The sequence below is a fragment of the Trichosurus vulpecula genome, chromosome 1, assembly GCF_011100635.1.
Source record: "Trichosurus vulpecula isolate mTriVul1 chromosome 1, mTriVul1.pri, whole genome shotgun sequence".
Classification (NCBI taxonomy): domain Eukaryota; kingdom Metazoa; phylum Chordata; class Mammalia; order Diprotodontia; family Phalangeridae; genus Trichosurus; species Trichosurus vulpecula.
The window spans coordinates 395,473,437-395,491,540 of record NC_050573.1 but is presented as its reverse complement, the minus strand read 5'-3'; the positions used below and the strand labels follow the sequence as shown (position 1 = coordinate 395,491,540).

At 40.7% G+C, this 18,104-nt stretch overlaps 1 long non-coding RNA gene across 1 annotated transcript; it reads right to left on the bottom strand.

Annotated features, from left to right (window-relative positions):
- Window positions 1-14,638: 14,638 nt before the first annotated feature.
- On the bottom strand, window positions 14,639-17,144 carry LOC118834772. Its single transcript, XR_005009356.1, has 2 exons — window positions 16,903-17,144; window positions 14,639-15,343 (listed from the first exon to the last, which is right to left on the bottom strand). It is a non-coding gene; the product is annotated as an uncharacterized LOC118834772 (long non-coding RNA).
- Window positions 17,145-18,104: the final 960 nt, after the last annotated feature.

The following is an 18,104-nucleotide window of genomic DNA, read 5'->3' as shown; positions in this document are numbered from 1 at the left end:
CTTATTTCTTCTCTCTACCTATTGCTAATGGATATTTTGGTTTTGAAGAAAAGAATGTTGGTAACATTGGCACATTCCCTTTGGAGAAAGAGGCATCTCACAAAGGAATCCTTCAAAGTAGACCTTTCTTCCTGCATCTCCAGGGCAGGGACCATTGAAGGACTTTTGACTCAATTCACAAGTTAGTGTGTACCTGCCACCCCTTGTTAAGTCTGTCTTTACCCTTAATTCCTCATCCTGCCACAGATGTGCCAAATCTGCTTCAGAAGTCTTAGGAAGGAGAAACAGGCTGTGCCGTTAAGGGAATGTTCTTGGGGAGTGAATTGGAAGAGTGTGGAAGGAGAATGAGGTAATTTAAAAAAAAAAACAATCAGCTCCCTCAATCTGTCTGATTGATCTGAAGTTGAGATGGGAAGCTTTAAAGCTTTTCTTTCTTTTTTTTTTAAACTCTTTATCTTACCCTTCTCCTTTTGCTTTACCCTGTGGTTGGTTGGCCAAGAGAAGGATGTTTAAGTACATAGCTCCTGCCCTTCCTATTCTGTGGTGAGAGGCTACCTTGGCTTTGCCTCTCTCATGTGCCTTTGGCCTGGGGTGGTCCCTCTCCTACCACTTCCACTTACCTTTCTTTGCCAAAGCTGCCTCATTTCCAGTAATTTTGCAAATTAGATTTTGTTGCTTCCCCATTGATACTTAAGAGGAGATCAAGTGATCGAATCTTAGGGCCTAGTGGAACCCAAATTATCCTTTTGTCTGGGGTGGATGACCCTTTATTTCAGCCTTGACAAGCAAGGAAACTTAGGGTTTCTAGCAATAATACTACTTGGATAAATCTTAAAATGTTGTGGGCATAGGGGAAAGTTATGAGACATGATCCCCAAATTTCAACCTCCAAAGGGTTTCTGGAAAGTCTGGGCTATCTTCCACCCTTAAGCATGGTAGCGAAAAGAGTTAGCTGCTATGTGGTTTAGGGTGTGTGTGTGTGTGTGTGTGTGTGTGTGTGTGTGTAACCCTATCCCTCCCTCACTAAAATTCAAAGCCATATTCAATATAACTGCAAGACCTCCCCGTTGGGCTGGGGTAGAAGTACCCAGAGGCCTTGCCCTAAAGCTTGGGTGCTCACTATTTTCTTCCCACACCTTGCTGGTAGAGGGGAGCTTTTTGCTCTTGGGGATCCCAGGAGCACACACACTGTGCAAAGCTGAGTGGGTCCCGGCCTAAACTGGGTCTCCTTTTGGTCCGCTCTCCCTCTTCTACTTTGTCTCTTTTGTTCTCTTGGTGGGGTTGTGGGCTTTGGGGACTTTTTAAATTTTTTTATGTGACTATAAAACACTAAACACTCAATTCCAGAAGAAGAATGTCCCACCTTCCCACTATCATGGGGCATGTTTTCTAAACCATTCTCTTTCCTCTTTCTTGTTAAGGATTTTAAAAACAAGTGAGTTTTTTTTTTATGTAAAGAAGGCCAGAGATAAATGCTAATTGACTCACTGACCTTTCTTCATTTAAGAATTCTATCTTCTTAATTGTGTATTGAATGGACTCCCTCTTCCCCTTTTGGAATTACAGGTTTCCTTCAAAGCTCTGCTCATATGCCTTCCTTCTTACTTGAAGCCTTTCCTGAAGCCCCTCCTCCTCTCCCCCCACCTCCCTACCCCTGCCCAATTACCTTGCATTTATTTTACATATCCTTGCTTAATGTACATATGGTTCCCAGATTTTTTTTTTCATTTTTGAGGGAGTTCCTACCCACTTTGCATAAGACTAAAAGTACTTCCTCCCTAAATGGGAAGCCCAGGGAATCAGCTGTCCAGACCATAGCTAGTCTTTACTGTAAAAAGCAGGTAACTTGGCAGAAAATAGTACAGACATCTTCTTCAATGCAGTCAGTCTACTAACATTAATTAATTGATTGCCACGTGCAAGCCCAGTGCTAAGCACAGGGATACAAAGAAAGGCAAAAACACACAAACAAATCCCTCGAATCTAACTCAACAAGCATTTAAGAGGCCACAATCTGCCAGCCTTGGAGACTAGTGCTGGGGTTAAAAAAAAAAGAAAAAAGAGAATAGTAGTTCTTGCCCTTCAGAACCTTGGCTTTTTCTATATTATTTCCTTTGGCTTGGAGGTACTTTGGTCACATTTCCATGGGAACACATTTCCATTTCTTCTTTCTTTGACTCTCCCCATTTCTACCAACAAAGCAAAGAAAGCACTTTAATTCTACCTATTACATTCATTCAATCCAGTCTAGATTTAGTTTTCCTCTGCAAAGAACTTTTTACTACCTGGATTTAAAGCTAAATCCTGGGAAAGTAGGTCTTTTCTTATTAAGCCATCTGATAAGCAAAACAAATACCAAGACAATGGATTATTTGCCTCATTAGGTACCTTCAGTATTATGGTTATTTAGGGTTTATTGTGTTTGCCATTTGCTTTTCATTCAGAGAAATAATATCTTGGTAAATTGGCTTTAGAGGGAAAATATTATTACTCATATTTGTCTAGGGGTTAAGTAGTATCCTGGAGAATGGAGGGGAGTTAGAGCTGGTTAAATTCAAAGGTGCTGAAGGTTCTCCTAGGACTTGGTGGTAGAATAAAAATTAATCTGAAAAGACAGTTCTTGCACAGACTGAGAAACTGAAGAAGGATGAACAGAAAAGGGTATTGGAACAATTTGTCGATTTTAATGCAATCTACTTCCTCCATTGTGCTATACAAAGAGGAGGGGTGGATGAGTAAGCGGAAATTGGTGGTCCATTTATTGGAAGAAATACTGTACATTTAAATCAGGCTCGCCAAGCTTCCGAATGACTCATTGCTTCTGGAGAGCAGTTAAAAAATTTTAAAAACAACGTACAGTTTGATAGATTAGGAAATGTTTTGGTTATTTTTAACAAAGAATTTCAGCTGTTTGCAGGGGTACTTACTGATGGTTCATCAGGGAAAGGCAAAACAAAAAAGAAAAAAGTCCGTCCCAGGAACGAACAAGCTAGCCCCAAAGCTGCAAAGTGTGAAAGTTGTCAGCTTTCGAACTCTTCAACACTGAATACCATAGTGAGTGTTTATTTATAGACACTGTCTCTTTAGATCCTTCATTCAATCCTGACCCTGAAGTAATGTAGGTGTTATTACTACCCTTATTTTGCAGATGCACTCAAAAGTAATACTTCCTGGCTAGCTAAATCTAAACCTTTACATTTCAAAGGTTCGTTTTGTGGAAGCATAAAGGTTATTCATTCTACGACCTCACAGATCTCTCTCTGTGGTGTCAAATTCATTGATGTAGAGCTCAAAGGAACCCCAGAAGCCATCCAGTCAACCCCTTTATTTTACAAGTGAAGAATCTTAGTCTACTGAGGCAGAGTGCAGATTCCCCGAGGTCACTCAGGTAAACATTGACTGCAGACTGTGAACCTACTACCTCTGACTCCAACCAGAGCCAGTGGGACCCGAAGAAATCCCCTTTATGATGAAGCTTAGTTTTTTTTGCTCCCATTTTAAAGTCAACACAAACAAGGAAACAAAGAGGCGATATGTTTAAAAATGATCAGTACTGGAAAGGCTTTTCACATTTCTTGTTTATTCTCTTATAAGGAATAGCTCTCTGGGTATGGAAAAAGGAGGAATATACTGGAAGATGATGGTCATGTTTAAAGAAAAAATGTCTGTAAAAAATAATTTTAAGTATAGAGAATATAATGACCACATTCTATTGTCATTATTCTTGAGTGGAGCTTAAATATTCTATAATTACATTGCAAATTGACTTCTCGGCAAGAAAGTTAGCGTTATGAATGGGAAGCAGACTGTCCAACTCCCACATGCTCCAGAAAATCCGTGAAGTTCATGCTTGACGAAATAGTAAAGAACTCCGGTGAGAAAATACAGTAAATGATTTCTTTTACCTCAAAAATGCATTAGAAGCCTAATGACAGTTTTTCCTTGATCTTTGCTCGCCCCGCACAACCACTAAAGCTAAATACTGTTGTGGCATCAGCCGTAGTTTGCCGGGAAAAGAGAAGGAGGAAAGGAGGAAAAGAAATGGAACAAAGGAAGACAGAAGCACCCTCTGGAAAGCCTCAGGCTCCGAATTTACCCGGACCACCCAGATGACCCAAATTACCCGAATCCCCATCTCCTCACCCCACCTCCCAGACCAGCTTCCCGCGGCTGCCTCTGCTGCCTCGGGCGCTTCGAGTGTCTGGGAAAAGATAGTGAAACAGACCGAGGGCACGGAAAACTTGGACTCAGAATCGAAAGAGGCTAAGGATGTGGACTGTACAAAATGATCAAACCTTTCTTTACTTTACTTTGTGAAACGTACCCAGGTGTGATCTTCATAGAAGTGGATGTAGATGACTGTGAGGATGTTATGGACAAAAGGTGAGCAAATAATCTAGAGCTCATAAGGAAAAGCTCCTCTCCAAATGATAAATGGTCAAAGGATATGAACAGGCAATTTTCAGATGAAGAAATTAAAGCTATCTGTAGTCATATGAAAAAAATGCTCTAAGTCACTATTGATTAGAGCAATGCAGATGTGGATCCCTAAGAACATTGTGAGGCCCCTCCTGAGCCTGAGGTCATCCTAAAGTCTCCTCCCCTTATCTTGAGTTACCACTTAACTTCCCCCTTATCCTGGACCATGGAATTCCTTGTTTCCTGTCCCACCCTGGGTCATAAAATATCTCCCTTATCTTGTGTCAATTGTTGTCCTTATCCTGTAAGACTTATCCTATCCCTTAATCTCCAACCCCCATAAGAAACCCTAAAATCATCCTACAAGCTGTGTAGCTTTTTGTCTATATAAGTCTGGTCCCTTCCCTACATCAGTGCCTTTGTTTAGCTCCTTGCTAAATCTCAGGCCCGCTGCTTTTGAGTCAATAAAGCTCCCAATGGCTACAGAGAAGCTCTAAGTGAATTCTTTCACATTTGATGAACCAGCTCTCCCAACTCTGACCTCATCCATGCAAATCGAAACAATTCTTATGTACATCTCTCCTGTCAGATTGGCTAACATGACAACACAGGAAAATGATAACTGTTGGAGAAGATGTGGGAAAATTGGAACACTAATGCATTGTTGGTGGAGTCATGAACTGATTCAAACCATTCTGGAGAGCAATTTGGAACTATGCCCAAAGGGCTATAAAACTGTATACCCTTTGATGCAGCAATACCACTATTAGGTCTGTATCCCAAAGAGATCATAAAAAAGGAAAAGGACCCATGTGTTCAAAAATATGTATAGTAGTTCTTTTTGTGGTAGCAAAGAATTGGAAGTTATGGGGATGCCCATCAGTTGGGAAATGGTTGAACAAGTTGTAGTATATGAATGTAATGGAATACTATTATTGTTCTGTAAGAAATAATGAGCAAGTGGACTTCAGAAAAACCTGGAAAGACTTACATGAACTGATGTGCGAAGTGAGCAGAACCAGGAGAACATTGTACACAGTAACAGCTACATTGTAGGATGACCAACTTTGAAAGACTTAGCTCTTCTCAGCAATGCAAGAATATAAGACAATTCCAAGACTCATGACGGAAAATGCCATCCACATCCAGAGAAAGAACTGTGGAGTCTGAGTGCAGATCAAAGTAGACGATTTACTCTTCCGTTGTTGTTGTTGTTGTTTCTTCTTTCTCTTGATTCCTCCCTGGTTCTAATTCTTCTTTACATCATGACTGATGTGAAAATATGTTTAATATGAGTGTATATGTATAGCCTACATCAGATTGCATGCTATCTTGGGGAGGGGAGAGGGAAGGGGGAGAAAACTTAGAACTCAAAATTTTATGGAAGTGAATGTTAAAAACTAAACATTGATGAATTAATTAAAAAATAAGGAAAAGCTCCAATCAACCATTAATGAATAGAAGTAATTGTGGATCCATGTGAACAACTGTTAGCTGTCTAAATTATATAGCTTATAATTTTTTCTATTTCCCCCAAATGAGCAAATGTAACAAAAGTATGTACCCAAATAACATTTGACTGTAAATGACAATAAAATGTAAATCCTACCCTTCTGGGAAAAAAAAGAAAGAAAGAAGCCTGATAGTAATAGGAAAAGTAGTCACTAGAAAAGTAAATGCCATGGGGTAAGCCCCCACTGCGACAAGTAACCAGTCAGGGTGACATCACATGTAAAGCTCTGTCTCAACAGGCAATAAAAATGGAGGACTGTGAGTAAGCATTTATTAAGCACTTACTATGTAGGAGACACTATGCTAAGCATTGAGGATACAAAGAAAGGTAAAAGGCAGTCCCTGCCCTCCAGGAGCTCACAACCTAACAGAGAAGATAATATGCAAACAAATACGTACAAATAAGCTATATACAGCATAAATAGGAAATAATCAACAGGTGGAAGGTACTACAATTAAGAGGGAATGGGAAAGGTTTACCTTCAGAGACCTGAATAAACTACAGAGGTGGTCAGGAAGGCCAAGAATTAAGATCTTAAAGGGCCAGGGAATGTTGAGGAACAGTGACCAACTTGGTGCAGTAGTGCTCAAACCAGGATCCCCTAAACCCAAGGGTTCTGAGGTCCCTAACACCCTGTCCTAAGATGCCAGAGGAGGCTATTAGAATTTGATGCTCTGAATCTCCAAGATTCAAGGGTGAAGGGGAAGCTAACCCTAGGAGTTAAAGGTCAGCACAAGAAACTAGGTAATTCAGAGACAGACTAAGCAAAACTGACTACCCTATACAAAAGCACAGTAGGGGGAGTGGAGCCTGGCCCTGTTGCAAAGCCCAATCAAAGAAAACACTAATAAGTACAAAAAAAATATTATAAGGTCTGGCAGTCCCCCAAAAGAAGAAACCAGGAACTCATTAACAGTTACAAACAGAGACAAAAGAGGGAAAAAATTTTTTCCAAAGTACTACATAAGTACCTAAAAAATGAATCAAGAAATAAAAAAAATTAAGTAAAACTTCTAGAAAAAAGAATAAGTAGCTTAGTAGAGAAAATAGTACATTTTACCCAAGAAATGGACCTCTTAAAAATTAGAAGAGACTAAACAGAAATTAAGAAATATGTACTAGGACAAAATCAAAAGACATAAAAAATATAAGAAAACGTAAGATATCAGATACAAAAAAGTGACTTAGAAAACAGTCCAAAAAGAGATAATTTAATAATGCAGAACTCCTATAGCAAAGAAAAAAATTAGTGTGACTACCTAGAAAGAAACAATTTGAGGACCAAGTAATCATAAGAGGCCTGTCAGCTTCTACTAAAAAGCAGGGGAGAGTGAAGAATTCAATATTACCCAAAGCAAAAGAGATAGGCATATACCCAAGAATAATTTACCCTGCAGAGCTGAGTATAATAATCCTACAGTGAATGGAATAGAGGACTTTCAAGGATTTCTGGTGAAAGGACCAAAACTTTTATGACACAAATATGATACTAATACCCAAACCAGGTAAAGTCAAAACACAGAAAGAAAATTATAGGCCAATTTCCCTAATGAATATTGATGCAAAAATTTTAAATAAAATATTAGCAAAAAGATTGCAGCAACTTATCACTAGAATAATATACTGTGACCAGGTAGGATTTATTTCAGGAATGCAAGGCTGGTTCAATATTAGGAAAACTATCAGTATAATTTATCATATCAACAACAAAACTAGCAGAAACCGCATGATCATCTCAATAGATGCAGAAAAAGCCTTTGACAAAATACAACACCTATTCCTATTAAAAACACCAGAAAACATAGGAATAAATGGAGCCTTCCTTAAAATTATAAATAGCATCTACCTAAAACCATCAACAAGCATTATTTGTAATGGGGATAAGTTAGATGCATTACCAATAAGATTGGGGTGAAACAAGGATGTCCATTATCACCCCTATTATTCAATTTGGTACTAGAAATGTTAGCTCTGGCAATAAGAGAAGAAAAAGAAATTGAAGGAATTAGCAAAGAAGAAACTAAATTATCACTTTTTGCAGATGATATGATGATTTACTTAGAGAATCCTAGATAATCAAGTAAAAAAACTACTTGAAACAACTTCAGCAAAGTTGCAGGATATAAAATAAACCCACATAAATCCTCGGCATTCCTATACATTACTAACAAAGCCCACCAGCAAGAGATAGAAAGAGAAATTCCATTCAAAGTTGCTGTAGACACTATAAAATATTTGGGAGTCTATCTGCCAAGACAAACCCAGGGACTATATGAACATAATTATGAAACACTTTTCATGCAAATAAAGTCAGACCTAAATAAATGGAAAAATACCAGTTGCTCATGGTTAAGCTGAGCTAAAATAATAAAAGTGACAATTTTACCTAAATTAATCTACCTATTCAGTGCCATACCAATCGAACTACCAAAAAATTATTTTACAGAGCTGCATAAAATAATAACAAAATTTATCTGGAAGAACAAGAGGTCTAGAATATCTAGGGAATTAATGAAAAGAAATGCTAGGGAAGGTGGCCTAGCCATACCAGATATTAAACTGTACTATAAAGCAGCAGTCATCAAAACTACCTCGTACTGACTAAGAAACAGCCATGGATCAGTAGAATAGGATGGGTACACAAGATGGAGAAGTCAATGACTATAGCGATCTACTCTCTGATAAACCCAAAGAATCCAGCTTCTGGGTTAAGAATTCACTATTTCACAAAAACTGCTGGGAAAATTGGAAAATGGTAGGGCAGAAACTGGACATAGACCAATACCTTATACCATATAACAAAATGGGTTCATGATTTAGGAATAAAGGCTGATACTATAAGCAATTTGGGAGAGCAAGGAGTAGTTTACCTATCAGATTTGTGGAAAAGAAAAGAATTCATGACACAATAAGAGATAGAGAGCATTACAAAATGCAAAATGGATAATTTTGATTATGTTAAATTGAAATGTTTTTGTATAAAAAAAGCCAACGCAACAAAGATTAGGAGGGAAGCAGAAAATTGGGAGAAAATTTTTACAACCAGTATCTCTGATAAAGGCCTCATCTCTAAAACATACAGGGAACTGAGCCAAATTTATAGGAATATAAGTCATTCCCCAATTGAGACATGGTCAAAGGATATGAACAGGCAGTTTTCAGAGGAAGAAATTAAAGATATCTACAAGCATATGAAAAAATAACTCGAAATCACTACTGATTAGAGAAATGCAAATCAAAACAACTCTTAGGTACCACATCTCTCCTGTCAGATTGGCTAAAATGACAAAACAGGAAAATGACAAATGCTGGAGAGGATGTGGGAAAATTGGAACATTGTTACATTGCTGGTGGAGTTGTGAACTGATCCAGCCATTTTGGAGAACAATTTGGAACTATGCCCAAAGGGCTATAAAAATGTTCATACCCTTTGACCCAGCAATACCACTTCCAGGGTTGTATCCCAAAGAGATCACACAAGTGGGAAAAGGACCCATGTGTACAAAAATATTCATAGTGGCTCTTTTTGTAGTACCAAAGAATTGGAAATCAAGGGGATGCCCATCAATTGGGGAATGGCTGAACAAGTTGTGGTATATGAAGGTAATGCAATACTATTGTGCTATAAGAAATGGGGATGATATGGACTTCATTACAACCTGGAAAAACCTACACGATATAATGCTGAGTGAGTGGAGCAGAACCAGGAGAACATTATACACAACCACAGATATATGGATTCTGTGACGACTAACCCTGATAGACTTTGCTCTTCTTAGCAGCACAAGGTGCAGACAACTCCAAAGGACTCACGATGGAGAATGCTATCTACATCCAGAGAAAGAACTATGGAGTCTGAGTGCAGATTGAGGCACACTTTATGCTTGCCTTTTCCCCCCCCTTTTTTTTCTCTTTTGTTTTTGTTTTTGGGGGGTTTTTTTGGTTCTGTTTCTTCTTTCTCATGATTCATTCCATTGGTCATACTTCTTCTTCACAACTTGACTAATGTGTTATACATAGAAGATATACTGGATTCCATGCCGTCTTGGGGAGGGAGGCGTGGAGGGGGGAAGAAAACCTGGAACTCAAAATTATGTAGAACCAAGTGTTGTAAACTAAAAATAAAAACTCTCAAAAAAAAAAAAAGAGAAAAATAGGGAAGCCAAAAAAAAAAAAAAAAAAAGGACCAAAACTGAGGAGGAACTCTGAAATATAAACACAAGCATCCAGAGAAACTCAAAAAGATAAAATTTGAGCAATTGAAAGGGCTGTATGATCATGAAGGGCTAACATTCAAATGCGGGAGAAGAAGAGACCCTTCAGAACCTTACTGGAAAAAGAAATGGCAAACAACTCCAGTATCTTTGCCAAGAAAACCCTCAATGGGCCACAAAGAGTCAAACACAACTGAAAACAACTGAACAGCAACAGAACCTTATTCTCTTCAAAGGGTATTATAGAGCTAATCAAAAAAAAAAAAAACAGAGATCCTAGTAGTGGATTGGTTCTGTTCTTAGGGTTTGAAGACGAGGAAAACGTAGGAGGGTAAAAAGAGGAACACACTACTCTTCCTTCCTTCCTTCCCTCCTTTTCTTCCGCTTCCCCTTTCTCTTCCCCTTCCCCTCCCTTTTTTTCTCTTTCCCTTCCCTAAATTTTGACGGCTAAAAGTTAGCAAATGATCTTGGGGTTTATGGGCTAGATTTCTTTTTTAAAGACCATGCCTTAAACCCAATTCATTCTGGCTCTCATTGATTGGCCAATAATAGGTCTCAGCCCAAGCCCCCTGATGGCTCAGAGTGAATGTAAATAGTAAAGGTTTCTGTTCTGGCCAGAAACCCTGAGGGTCTTCCTCTCCCAGATTGATTTGGTGTTTTATTAGATAAAGGGGGGCTGTTCCTTGGTTCATTTCTTACCTAGCCTTAATCATTGAATGAGTGTTGCCTCAGTCAAAATGAGAACTCAGAAAGACCTTAGCTTAAAAAGGTCAAGGTCTCCCACTGCATCTAGGGCCATCTCCAGTCATCCCGATCTAAATCTTGTCATGGGACCCAGATGGCTCCAGAGGAGAAAGGGAGGCTGATGACTTTGCACAGCCTTCCTCCACTGAAATATAATTCACTTGCAAGTCATGGCATCACCTTCCCGACTTCTTGGACCTCTTTGAGAATGAAAGACAACAATAACAGCTAGAGGCAATAGAAGCAACTTCTATCTGTGCCAGCACAAAGATACTTCCACCTCCTGCTGTCAGCCTGATCTCTCAAAGGCCAGGAGGAGCAACCTTCACCTTCACCTCAGGCCTCTCATCTCCTGTTGAGCCTCTCCTTTGAGGAAAGGGGAAGGGAAATTCAGTGAGGAGCAGGACTTCCTTCTCCTCAGCAGGCTCTACTTCTGTTTCCTACATAATCTCCAGCCTTCAGAAGGAAGGGGAGTAGTGAAATTGGACCTTCTTTCTCATTCATCCCTAGCCCATCTCCAACCTCCTCTGAGAAGAGGAGTGGTGCCTTCTACTCAGTGATGAGCCAACCTTACACATTCCAGCGATTCTGAACCTCTACAGGTCATGATCCAAACCCCATTCTCTATCCCTCACCACCTGATACCTTATTCCCACTCCTTCAACCTTTCCACCCCAAAGTTCCAACCAAACACCACTCACCTCTTCCTCTGAATCCTCTGAAATGCCTGTTACATAGGCAACAAACTTCCCTTCTTCCTAAATCTTTTGCTCTCCTATTCCATCTTCTAGATGTCAAGGAAGCTTGACTCCCCCCAGTGATATACCTCTGTGGTACCCATTTCCAGTGCTAACAGCACCTTCACTCATTCCTCTCAGTTCACTGGTCAATGCTGGGGAGTTGAAATACTCATTGATCTCCATTGCCATTTCTAGCTTCTCCACTTACCATCCCTCAATAACTCCTCCTCCTTTGAGATTCATGCAATTTATATCTACCACCCAATCAAAATTCTGGTAGCTGTTGTCTACAGACCTCTAGGTCACTCCTTTTCCTTTCTTAATGAGTTCAGTACCTGGCTCACAGTCCTTCTCTGCTCCCCAGCTCCTGCTTTCATACTAGGGGACTTTATCATTACTCATCCTGCTCACTCATAAACTACTACTCCACCCTACCTCAGCCACACAGAGATGGTTATACCCTTGACCTTGTCATCACCCACAAATGCACCACCTCCATGTTTGAGAACTCTGAAATCTCCTTATCTGATGGTAAACTATTGACTTTCCACTTCTTTCTCTGTCTTTCCTTGCTAGGTCCTATTCTTTATCCACAACCATAACCTCTAATATTTCAACCCCTCAGTTCTTTCCCAAGCCATCTCCTACACTTGCCACTTTCTCTTCTTTTCCCCATTGACTCCTTAGTGAACCAGTTGAACTCTTCCTTATCCACTTGAGTCCCTAGCCTCTTTATCATATTAACTATTATCTCCTGACAACCCTCAGTCTTAGATCATTCCCACTATCTCAAACACTATTGAATAAAGGTGTAGAAAATTGATGGTATATAATTTCAACTGGGCCCTCCTTATTGTTAGGCAACCCTGCTACCCCTTCCTCATCAACTTATCCCATTCTACAAACTTTTTCATTTCTCTTCAATTCTCCCATGGCTCCCCATTTTTTCATTCTCTTAGCTGAGAATCTTGCTTCATATTTTAAGGAAAAAATGAGGCCATTAGCTATGAGCTCCTTGTCTCATATCACTTGTATGCCTTCTCCTGCTATTTCCTCCTTCACCTCATCTTGCGTGAAGAGGTGATCTTACCAAAGCTAACCCCTCTATGTCAACAAAGATATCTCAAATCCTCCAGTACATATCTTGTGTCATTCTTCCCCTATCACCTATTTTCTGTCTCTCCTCATCTACTGACTCCATTACTGCCTATAAATATGCCTGTGTCTCCATTCTCAAAAAACCCAAACAAACCCTCACTTCATCTTTCCATCCCCACTACCATTTTATCTCTTCTGCCTTTTGTGGCTAAACTTCTTCAAAAGCATTTCTGCAATATGTTCCTCCACTTTCTCTCTTCTCACTTTTTTTAGCCCCTTACCATCCAGCTTCTTTTCTCAATCACTCTTCTTGACCTCTGCAGCCTTTGAGGCTGTTGTTTACCTTCTACTCTTCTCCCTCTAGGTTTTCCATAAACCACTCTCTCCTCGTTCTTTGCTGGATCTTCATCCAGATCATGCATTCTAATGCTAGTGTCCCACAGAGTATTGTCCCAGGCCTTCTTTTCTTCTCCTTTTATACTACTTTCATGGATGATCTTATTAGCTCCCATGTATTTAATAACAATCTCTATGCTAGTAATTCTCAACCTTAACTATCCTGCCTTAACTTCTCTGCTGACCTCCAATCTCACATCTATAATTGTCTATCAGACATCCCAAATTGGATGGCCAGTAGAAATCTTAACCTCAACATGTCCAAAACTGAATTCATTATCTTTCCCCAAAAACCTCCCTTCCTCCTACCTTCATTATCACTGTAGAGGGCAACACCATCCTCTCATCCCCTCAGACTGGAAATCTAGGAATCATCCTGGATTCCTCATTTTCTCTCACCTTTCCATACTCAAGCTGTTCCCAAGGCCTCTCAATTTCAACATCTCTCAAATAAGCTGCCTTCTTTCCTCTTGACATTGCCACCACTCTAATGCTGGCCCTATCACCCTATACCTTGACTATTAGCCTGTTGGTGGGTCTGCCTGTTCCAAGTCTTTGCCCATTCTGTCCTCCATCTAATTATCAAAGTGATTTTCCTAAAAAGAACAGGTCCAGCCCCCACCCTCCTCAATAAACTCCAGTTATACAGTATACTCAGTATACTCCTGTGGCCTCCAGGATTAAATAAAGTCTTGTTTGACAGTCAAAGCCCTTCATAACCTAGCCCCCTTCTACCTTTCCAAGTCTTCTTACTCCCTACATGTTTCCCAGCACATAATCCTAGGTACAATGACCCTGGCTTTCTTGCTGTTGCCTGAATAACACTTTCCATCTCTTGGGTCCAGGCATTTTCTCTGTACCCCATTCCTGGAATGCCCTCCCTCATCAACATACTGACTTCTCTAAAGTCACAACTGAAGTCTTGTGTTACAGGAAGCTTTTCCCAAATCCTCCAGTGCTGTCGCTATGTTGTATATTTGGGTTTTTTTTAGTTTGTATTATTCTTCACAAGTTTTTAATATTTTAAAGAAAGCTAATTTTGTTTTTATGCTTACACTTAAATACAGAAGAAAAAAAAAGGAAATCTTATCATTGAATCTCCAAATGGGAAGGTTTCTTCAAGATCATTTTACCGACAAATTCTTGTTCCCAAATAAGAGTCTTCAGTGGGCAATACTGGGACTTCAGTAGTGGTACTTGAACTGGGCCTTGAACAGGACTACTTCCTAGTCAAGATCAAAGTACTAGCAAGCACCTCCAATAGACCTCATCCAGTAAAGTCAACCCATACTTCCCCTTAAATTATTCTCTAAATGCCACAGTTGACTAATGGTTTCTAGTGTGGCAGTTAGGGCTACTTCCTATCTGAGAGTACTAAAAGAAGGCCTATTTCAAAAGTCTGGCAGCCACACCCCACCTCAATAGTTTGATATAATCTTGGAAAGTAGAGTAGATACCTGGGGGAAACAAGTATCTGGGGAAGAAAAAATGTAATCAAGTCCAACATACAAACATGTTAATCCAAGTTTGGATAAGCTTTATTACAATATAAACCTAAAAGATTCACATTGCATATCACCTTTTAAATACAAAAAGGGGCTAATCACAGAATTTAACCATAAATTAAATAAATAAGTCCCAGAGCTAAAAGAACCAAAAGCGTAGTGTGGAAAACAAAAATACAAAAATCCTGCCAAATTCTGCTAAAATTGTTTCTTAAAGGAACCAAACCAGTCCAATTCACAATGTTCTTTGTAAAAGTGATTGTTTCAGGGAGAATCCAGATAAGGCCCAAAATGCAGCTGTAAGAACTCAAGTTCTTCACGTACACCTGTAGTTGGAAATTACATGGTCAATGTATGCAGATTGAAATACATTCTGTGGTCATATATATAAAGCAGATCTAACTTAGACAATTGTGAACAAGGTCCATGTTTTTTCACACTGAACCTTGTTGAAAAATGCTGAGCAAAACTCTTCCCAAGCATCCTCTTGCTCTTGATTTTCCATGGTTGAAGAGAATGGATATCCTTATAAGCAACCTTTTACAAGGTGAACATACTAAAGATCTTCACTGTTAAAGCCATCTGTCAGTTAACTTCAAGTTGTGTCAGCAAAGGTGGACAGCACATTTTGAAGAAGATATTCAAAATACAACTTGTCTCCAATTTCTACAATTCGTTTGGCCAATTCAGTTATAGTTTGATTAACTTCTGGATCTGAAAAAACAAAATTAACATGTTCAAAATAAGTTAAGGAGTGTTGATACTCTTGAACCTAATTGGTCTGTGACTACAGATGTCTGAAATTTGTAATTGCTATGTAAATATTTTCTCAAAAAGTAGGTAAACTAGTTTAATCTAAATTAGTTTATTGCTATAAATTAGCTTAATTTCCATGCTCTTTACTTAGTAAAGCGATTACAAAATACAAAAACCCCCAAACCCTGTATTATAGTTAGTTATCTAGAAAGTGAACTTCCCAGACTAACTTTTCTGAACAGAAACTTCTTGTTCAGTTATTCGAACTTCTATCTGCCCTACATTTCTATCAAACTTAGTTTTCTAGGTGAAATTTATATTCTCAAACAAGATTTTAAAAACATCCTAATACTATTTTAAGCAGGGCTAGAATTTCTGGGTAAATGATGGGGCCACAGAATCTGACAACCTTGAATAATGAAGGTTGATTGATTTCATTAAGGCAAGTATCCTACGCCCCTAGGTCCAAATCCTACTCCAAGCAGGCTCAAATGAGCATTCCACTGCTTTGAAATACAACTCAGTTCTCTCTGGAAGGAAGAAGCACAAAAACTACAATGTTGCAACAACTGTCTGATATAATCAGTTCTAAAACACTGATTTACAGCCCTAGATGGTCAAGTTTTTAAAGTTTTATCATTAATAGAATACTTCAATTATCGTTGGGTCTTATCATTGAGTAAAAAGGGACAAAAAGGCTTTCCTGTAGGCCCTCAATATACACCAAGACATTTATGCATGAATAAACCCAGTCTAGGAAAGCTGCTAAAGCTATTCCTGTTTTCGCTTGATACATGTGCGAGTGCTGGGTGGGGAAGGAGGGGGATATTACTGTAGTACAGAGGATACTCAAAGGTCCAGTTAAATACAAGAGGGACCAGGACGTAGAGTCTCCACGGAACAAATTCTGCAGGACTGTTCTCTCTCCACCCCACCCCCAACCTCAGTCAAGTTCAGTGATCTTAGCATCCCCAAGACTCCAGTCCCGCCTTTCTCTTCCTCAGCCGAGACAAATATGCATTCAAGCCACAAGCCGCTAAACCCGGAGATTAAAAACACCTTTATGCCCAACCTCCGCATTTTCCTTTCTTCCCTCGGGCCCCAAACTCGTCTTGACTTAGCAACCAAGGAAATCCACCTCGCCACGCCACCTCTATGGAAGTCTTCTTTTCCCTCCTCCCCAGCAAGCTATTCTCCACCAGCACCAGCCTCTACCTTCGTTGGGATTAGAAATCCGACCCTTTCCAGTTTTGGAATCAAGGGGTATGTCAGGAGTGAGGGTAGACTTGAAGAGGACCTGGGTTCGGAACTGTCCTAGTCAGTTTGAGCTCACTTAACGGCTTCAGGTCTTAAAATTCTCTCGTTTGTAAATACATCCAAGCTGACAGTGGACGAACTGTGATCTGACTTGTGTAGTAGAGGGGTCATCGCCTCTAAGTAAAATCCCCGCTTGCAATCCCCTGGTGGACTCTAGGCTTCACACAACCTCTGGCCCTTCCCCCTCTCAGACCTCTTACCTGCAGGTTGCAGAGGTGAAGGATTGGCCTCACTCAGCGGCAGGGATTGAAGAGCTTTCTGCTCAGACATCCTGGTCAGGCTGGGGAAGAGATCCTGCTGTTAGAAAGCGAGCGGACCGATGACAATCCTCGCTCCGGAGGAGCCGCGCGGCGCTGGGGTAGTGGCGGTAGCAGCTGCGCGAAGGAGCACGCGGGTGAGCGGGTGGTGGCGTTGGCTGCAGGGTGCTAGCTCAGCTCTCTGCGAGGTTCTCCACCGAAATGAGCAGAAGTCTGGCTCGCAGGCTCTAAAAGGGACTTTCCCAGTGACGTAGGGAAACCTCTCCCCCTCCCTTCCTCCCCCCGCGGCCAAGCCCCTCCCATCCCTTCCCCCACGGCACCTTAGCCCTAAGGCACCTAGCTTCTCTAGTTCCCTCCCCTCCCCCCAGGGCAGCAGTGCGAGCCGGGCGTTAATTTACTCTAAGAAAAGAAAAGTAGGAAGCCATCTGGGGCTGCCCGAATGGCCTGCGGCTAGGCTTGCCCGAACAAGCACCTAGGCCGGGGAAGTCGTGGGTGGGGGAGGAGGCAAAGGCTACCAACAGAGCCCTTGGACGTCCCCATTGTCTCATTGTGTACTGCTGCATTTCTTCCTGCATGCTCGGATTCGGGGGACCCAGGCCCGAACCCCCCACCCCCACCCCATAACTTGCTTAAAATCGGGGGTATGAGATACAGAGAGGCAAGGATTGGAAACCTGTCATAAAAGGATGAAGAATTCTTTGCGGCAGGTGTGGATGTGATGGAAGGGTGTGGATGCGAGCAGGGCACTGTCCCGCGTAGGAGACTTTCCACCCAAGGCTGGGAAGGGGAAAGAGGCCCGAAAGCCGGGACATGGGAGTGGGGGGGTGGGGGAGCGCCTTCTAGGCTCGTGACTCTGATAAACAAGCCAGAAGTGGGAAGGGGAGATTCCTTGTTCAAGACGATACCCTGAGAAGTGGCTGGAAAATTAACTGCATTGAAAATAAAAGGAGGCAGATCACGACAATAGTTCAGTCCGAAAAAGCATCAGATTTGAAATTCTGAGCTTGAAAGTGCATAGAAAAGTTTGGCCAGGATACTGGAGGGAAGAGTTCTCATTCCCTTTTATTCCTGTCTTATTAAAAAGTTAACAAACCCTATCGCAGTCACAGGCGAGAGGGTCGGTTAATTTTCCATCCCCAAGTACC